Genomic DNA, 7836 nt, shown 5'->3' with positions numbered 1-7836 from the left:
TATTCAGCCATAAATGCCATTCTGGCCAACACCGCAGCGTGTTCACTCCTCAAGACAATATTTTGATAAATTATATTCGAGGAATATTATTATGCTTAATGTTGTTATTAGTAAGTGTAAGAATCACTTGTTAACGTCCGTCTCGTGTACTCGCATGGCGGTGCTCACTTGTTTTTTTCCAGCTGGAAGACATGAGCCGAACCACACGTGTGACCTTGACGGCAGACTTTCCTTTTTCAGGCAAATTAACAACCAAAATGTTTCTTGAAATGAATCCTCGTTTGACCCTGGCCATAATGTATGAGATTTGTCAGTGTCAGATCATAAAAGACTGGATGAATATCGAAGGTAGTACGTCGTCTGCTCTGTTTATTTCTGGCTTATTGTCTTAGCCGACGTGGGTAACACTTTTAAAGAGACACAAATAGCGCTTAAACATTAGTATAGCGTTGTAAACTGCATCAATAAAATTATACAGTAACTTCTGTCAACATTTGAAATATATATAAGACAATGAACCACAACAGAAAGCACAAAATTTATGAAGGAATTTTTGAAGAGAAGGGTCAAGGAATTCCTTCAAGTTCCAATAATTTCTGCTGCCCAGAGGAAAAATCTTTCCCTTCGCGCGGCCCAGGAAGGGAAGGAATTTTTTAAGAATACCAATTCGGCTAAAGATTTCCTTCCCATGCCTCTACAAGGGAAGGAAATGTTTAAGAATACGGCTGTTAGTTTGAACAGTTCAGGGACGTAATACAATGAAAATTGGTAACGTTGGTTACTTCTAAAGTTATCCCTACAATTCTAATTTAGCACATCATACATGGATAACACAGTAACTTACTGGTGGTGTCTATCCTTGAGTGACGCAGTGAACACCCTCAACACGATAGTCCTAACGGGGAAATGATCAAACACACCTCGGGCCTCGGCTCACCAGTGTTTACAGACAGCTGACGCCACAACACCGACAACACTAGCACTACTGATGCTGACTTCGCCATCTTGCCACTCCATTATCGCTTGTGGTGTAAAGATTTACTATCAGAACCGGCAAAGTTCCATATATTCCGAAGTCCCATTTAATATTTTTGAACGTATACTTTAAAATATTTAGATTTCAAGTGCAGTCAAGTACGTGACCCCTTACACAAAATTAGTGTTCAGAAAGACGGCGGCCATATTGCTTCATAGTTTGAATGTTGCCCTTTAGTTAGGACACATCAATGATGTGTCTGTGTGCTGTATTTTGGCGGACCAAGCGGCGGATCGGATTCAAAGCTGGTCTACGGTGAAACCAAGCTACCCCGTTTTGGCGTACCAAAGGATACGAAGCTCGGCCCAATCCAAGGCCATAGAAACCAAGCGCGTCTTCGTATCTCACCGAAACGTGATTGGGAGCAGTCTTGGTGGAGAAACAAGATGGAGAATATTGATGTGTCCTAACTAAAGGGCAACATTCAAACTATGAAGCAATATGGCCGCCGTCTTTCTGAACACTAATCTTGTGTAAGGGGTCACGTACTTGACTGCACTTGAAATCTAAATATTTTAAAGCATACGTTCAAAAATATTAAATGGGACTTCGGAATATATGGAACTTTGCCGGTTCTGATAGTAAATCTTTACACCACAAGCGATAATGGAGTGGCAAGATGGCGAAGTCAGCATCAGTGGTGCTAGTGTTGTCGGTGTTGTGGCGTCAGCTGTCTGTAAACACTGATCTGATCTGATCTGATCTGACTGGTGAGACGAGGCCCGAGGTGTGTTTGATCATTTCCCCGTTAGGACTATCGTGTGGAGGGTGTTCACTGCGTCACTCAAGGATAGACACCACCAGTAAGTTACTGTGTTATCCATGTATGATGTGCTAAATTAGAATTGTAGGGATAACCAACGTTACCAATTTTCATTGTATTACGTCCCTGAACTGTTCAAACTAAGACTTAACTTTTAAGCCTACCGGTAGTTTGAGTTGGGGGAGCAAATTTTGTAGGGTTAGTCATATAGTGGCTTAGGTTAGGCAGTCGCTCAGTAACGGATGAATGTTACGCCATATTGGCTGGTGCAGGCGTGTGCATTCGGTCTATGTCAGGCCCTAGATTAGGCCTAGGTTAGGTTAGGTTAGGTTAGTTTGGGTTAGTTTAATGCAAAATAGTGTGTTATTAATTAATCTTGATTTTGGGGTATAAACCCACTTTTGGAAATCTTACTCAAAATTCCAAAAAGGGGATTTTCCCCCAAAAATGAGGGTCAAAACTAATTAAAGCACAGTATTTTGCATTGGAAACCATAAAAATAATAATAAAAAACAACGTTAGTTCTAAAAATTTACCAAATTGTATACACAACTAATTAATTCTTTACCAAACGGGCGCCGCCTTTCTATATTTTCTGTTGAATGTTTTTCACAGGTTACTTATTCCTGGATTACCACAGCTACTGAGGATTTTTATAAGCCTGCCTCTAAAAGATATAAATGAGGATTTAGAAAGTGTAAATATTTCGCCATGTGCTGGTAGCCGGCCGTATTTAACATTCATGATGCGCACTTTTAGATTTGAAAGCTGGCTGTCAGATGCAAGTGATGTTAGGCTTGGCTGGGTTAGGTTTGGTTAAATAATTAAGTTTGCCGTCGCTTTGACACGGGATACATTGACGTGTCTAGTCAGAGAGATGGTTGGCAACGCCGGCAGTTGCAGAGACCATTGGTAAATATTGCCACGGATGACCTGGCCGCTCTTTAGTTAACTACCTGTGTTGCATGTATACCAAAATTACTTGAGATTGTGAGTTTGTTATAATACAGGTGGAATCACTGTGCCCAATTGGTAAAGAATTACCCTGTACGTTTGTTTGGATCAGGTTTGTGTTAATGTTTTGTTCCTTTTTAAAGAATTTTTAAGCTGTTGTCAATTTTTGTGTGGTGTAGCTAGTAATTATCCAGTTAAACATACGCTTTACTTGAACCAGTAGAAGGACCTTATCAGTTCAGTTCATAAACCTCCAGTTTGTTTTCTGTTTTATTATGACTGTTTTCATGGTGGTAAATTACCTTTTACTGCTGAAAAAGTTCCCACTGTTTTTATCATGGTCCTAAAGCTGTACCTACGATTCTTTGTCTTACGGTACTCTACCTGCTCAAAGGTGGTTTTCATTTCCTAACTTTCCAACTGGAGGCTGGGTTAGGTTAGGTTAGATTAATTAGATTATGGTAGGTTAGATTAAATTAAATTATTAGGTAAAATTTAGGTAGGTTAGGTTAGGTCAGATTAGATTAAATTAAATTATTAGGTACAATTAAGGGAGGTTAGGTTAGGTGAGATTAACCTGAGGCATTCCGTCGACGTATGGTTACCTTGCAACATTTTGCATTTGCCAGTCCCGTCGACATACTGGTACAGCGCGCAATTGCAAGGTTCATAATTTGCACAATTTTTAATTTTTGCGCGTGATTTTTCGTACGTATACACGGGACACCTTCCTCTATTCCTCTACAAGATGCCAAGCAGGGACAATACCTCACACCGCATAACCTCCCCCCCCCCCACTGCACGCCATTGTCTTGGCAATTCACCTGTTACCAACGGCCATACCACGTTGAGTACACCGCTTCCCGTCCGATCAGCGAAGTTAAGCAACGTTGGGTCTGGTTAGTACTTGGATGGGTGACCGCCTGGGAACACCAGATGCTGTTGGCATCCCTACGTGTCAAGTGGGGTTGGTGGAGGATTAGTGCCCCTCCCTGTAAAACAATTAACTCTAAGCCCTTGGCCACCCCGTTTGGGATACATGGCGTCTGGCAATGAATGAAAAAATGAAAAACAAGTGACACGGCCAATAATGACATTCGGGGCCAGAGTGATTCCTCAATCGATGACAATGTGGAGGACAAAGTTTATATAGCATTAGAGGAAGAAACAGTCAGAAATGATGATCAGGTAATGTAGCAATAGAAGGTCAGGTATGGTGATGAGTTAGTGAGTGAAACAATGCTTATAATGCCTATATTACTGTTTGAAAACCAATATACTCTCGTACTACATATAGATTTGTACCAAGTAAATAAATAAATACCATTTATGAGTGGTGTGAAATAGTTACCCTCCCATAGAACTCGTTTTCTTTGGTGCCAGCTTGTTAGAAAACCCAGTCAGGTAAGGAGGTACTGCTACCTGGATCGACTATTTTAAACCTCAGGGAAGCGATTTCTCTATGAAATTTCAATGTTTCTCACAAAAAGCGGAGGTTTTAGCCAAAATTTTTTTTTCGATAATACCTCAGGATTGGGGGGTGTCAGAGGTGCGAAATAGCTCGGGACATGACGGGTTAAATTAAATTAAACTGCATTATTAGGCAGACGTGGGGCAATCATAATCTGTAATCGCAGTCAATTGTAATTGATTACAGACTTTCATGTAATTGTAATCGTAATTGATTACTTAGGTATTTTTTTCTAAGTAATCTTAATTGATTACTGTCATATTCTATCTATCTATCTATCTGTATATTACCAGATGCCTCAATCCCGTATGGGGTGGCCACAAACAAATCGCCTCCACGTCGCCCTGTCCCCCGCCATTTCACGGACCTGCTCCCAACTCACACTCCCCTCTCTCATATACCTCTCCATCTCATCCTCGGCCTCCCCCTCCTTCTTCCCCCCTCCACCTCACTCACATACACTCTCTTCGTCAGTCTCTCACCCTCCATCCTCTCCACATGGCCAAACCACCTCAGTGTGTTCCTCATAATGCTTCCTGTCACATCAACATCCACACCACAACGCTCTTTTATATCCTCATTTGTCAGCCTGTCTCTCCATGTGACTCCACAGGCTCCTCGTAAATAACTCATTTCCACTGCTCTCACTCTTCACTTGTGTCCTTCCAACAACGTCCAAGCTTCACTTCCATACGTTAGAGTTGGTATCACAATATTGTCATGTAGTAACTTTTTCACTTCCATGCTCACTTCCCTGTTTCTTATCACTGCTTTCAAAGAACCAGCAACCTTTCTTCCCTGCTGTACCCTTTCAAGCACTTCACTCTCCAAACCTCCATCCTTACTCATCACACTACCCAAGTACGGTACTTAAACGTACTCACATTTTCCAATTCCTCACCATCCAACCTCGCTGTACATTCACTGACTTCACCTCTCTCAAAGACCATCACTTTACTCTTCCCTACATTCACCTTTAAATTCCTTTTCTTACACACTCTCCCAAACTCATCCACCAAGCCTTGCAGCTTTCCTTCATCTTCACTCAGCAACACAGAGTCATCTGCAAACAACAGTACAGGGAGTTTCCAAACACTATCCTCTCTCACCAGGGCCAGTGTAGTGTGATGAGTAAGGATGGAGGTTTGGAGGGTGAAGTGCTTGAAAGGGTACAGCAGGGAAGAAAGGTTGCTGGTTCTTTGAAAGCAGTGATAAGAAACAGGGAAGTGAGCATGGAAGTGAAAAAGTTACTACATGACAGTATTGTGATACCAACTCTAACGTATGGAAGTGAAGCTTGGACGTTGTTGGAAGGACACAAGTCAAGAGTGAGAGCAGTGGAAATGAGTTATTTAAGAGGAGCCTGTGGAGATGAGAGGAGGGAGGAAGAGATCAGTAGGTCGGAAGTAGTGGAAGCGATGAAGATTAAGCTGGGAAAGGCCCCAGGAATTGATGGAGTGTGTGGTGAAATGCTTAGGTATGGGGGTGAGATTGTTGTGGAGTGGATATGGAAGTTGTGTAGATTGGCTTGGGAAGAGGGAAGGGTTCCAGAGGACTGGAAATCAGGTATAATTGTTCCTCTGTACAAAGGAAAAGGGGAGAGAGAAGTATGTGGTAATCATAGGGGTATTTGCCTTCTTAGTGTGACTGGTAAAATATATGGTAGAATACTCATTGATAGGGTTAGGCATATGACAGAGGAGCTACTTGGAGAAGAACAAGGGGGATTTAGGAAGGGAAAAGGGTGTGTAGACCAGATATTTGTTCTAAGATGTTTAGTGGAGAAGTATCTAGAGAAGGGAAGGAAAGTGTATGCTGCCTTCATGGACTTGGAGAAAGCTTATGACAGAATAGATAGGCAAGGTATGTGGAAGGTATTAAGAATATATGGAGTGGAGGGGAAATTGTTGAGTGCTGTGAAGAGTATGTATGAGGGAGCTAGGGCTACGTTGCGAGTGGATGGTGAGCTGAGTGAGTTCTTTGATCTCAATGTGGGACTGAAACAGGGGTGTGTAATGTCTCCATGGCTGTTTAATATATATATGGATGGGGTTGTAAAGGAGGTTCAAGGTAGGGCAGTGGATGTGGGGGTGGCCCTAATGAATGAGGGTGAGATTTGGAAGCTTCCGGTGTTGCTGTTTGCTGATGATACAGTATTGTTGAGTGAAGATGAATGGGAGTTGCAAGGTTTGGTGAATGAATTTGGGACAGTGTGTAGGAGGAGGAAGCTGAAAGTTAATGTAAACAAAAGTAAAGTTATGGTGTTTGAGAGGAATGAAGTCACAGAGTGTGCAATGAGGTTGGATGGTGAGGATATGGAGAATGTGAATGCATTCAAGTACTTGGGTAGTGTGATGAGTAAGGATGGAACTTTGGGGGATGAAGTAAATGAAAGGGTACAGCAGGGAAGGAAGGTTGTTGGTACACTGAAAGCAGTGATGAGAAATAGGGAGGTGAGTATGGAAGTTAAGAAGTCACTGCATGATGGTATTGTGATCCCTACCCTGACGTATGGAAGCGAGGCGTGGACCTTGCAAGAAGGGAACAAGTCAAGAGTGAGAGCAGTGGAAATGAGTTACTTGAGAGGAGCATGTGGAGTGACGTGGAGGGACAGGTTGACGAATGAAGAAGTGAAGGAACGTTGTGGGGTAGATGTGGATGTGGTTGAAAAGATTAGGAGAAATACACTGAGGTGGTTTGGACATGTGGAGAGGATGGAGAATGAAAGACTGACTAAGAGGGTGTATGTAGGTGAGGTGGAGGGAGGGAGAGGGAGGGGTAGACCGAGGATAAGGTGGAGGGATGGAGTTGAGAGGTATATGAGGGAGGGGGGGGTGAGTTGGGGGGAGGGGAGTCAAATGGTGGGTGACAGAGTGACCTGGAGGCGTTTTGTCTGCGGCCACCCTTTGCGGGATTAGGGCGTTGGGCTATAGATAGATAGATAGACTGTGGAGTCACATGGAGAGACAGGCTGACGAATGAGGATATAATGGACCGTTGTGGTGTGGATGTGGATGTGATAGGAAGCGTTATGAGGAACACACTGAGGTGGTTTGGCCATGTTGAGAGGATGGAGGGTGAAAGACTGATGAAGAGAGTTTATGTGAGTGAGGTGGAGGGGGGAAGAGGGAGAGGGAGGCCGAGGATGAGATGGAGGGATGGGGTGGAGAGGTATATGAAAGAGGGGGGCGTGAGCTGGGAGCAGGGGAGTGAAATGGCGGGGGACAGGACAACGTGGAGGCGATTTGTTTTTGGCCACCCCAAACGGGATTGAGGCGTCTGGCAATAGATTTTTTTTTTTTTTTTTATGTGTCCGACTCTGGGCATAGGCTTCACAGCCTGCTGTCAAGGCCCAGCAGTCCTTCTACATACCATACACCTCAACATGTCACCACTTCGGCGCTAATACCCACTGTCCATATTGAATACATGCTAGGGCTGTCTCGTACAGGACTGGTGTATTGGTATTAGCGGGGGTATTTTTACGACATGTTGGCGGGTCTTCTGGTAGATCAGTAAAGCCTGATTTAATGAAATTCAAATCCTTAAACTGTTCCCTGCCCCAGCCGGGATTCGTTAGGACTACAGGCCACCTCTCTACCGATTGAGCCA

The 7836-nt window shown here is 43.3% G+C and overlaps 1 non-coding gene across 1 annotated transcript; it reads left to right on the top strand.

Moving 5' to 3' along the window:
* The first annotated feature begins 3582 nt into the window (after positions 1–3582).
* LOC145407588 (5S ribosomal RNA) lies at positions 3583–3701 on the top strand. Its single transcript, XR_013898739.1, has one exon. It is a non-coding gene; the product is annotated as a 5S ribosomal RNA (ribosomal RNA).
* The last annotated feature ends 4135 nt before the right edge of the window (positions 3702–7836 follow it).

The sequence above is a fragment of the Coenobita brevimanus genome, chromosome 73 (assembly GCF_032717465.1).
Source record: "Coenobita brevimanus isolate Jiangsu-jjx chromosome 73, ASM3271746v2, whole genome shotgun sequence".
NCBI classification, from domain to species: domain Eukaryota; kingdom Metazoa; phylum Arthropoda; class Malacostraca; order Decapoda; family Coenobitidae; genus Coenobita; species Coenobita brevimanus.
The sequence above is the reverse complement of the archived record's forward strand: the minus strand, read 5'-3'. Positions and strand labels throughout refer to the sequence as shown.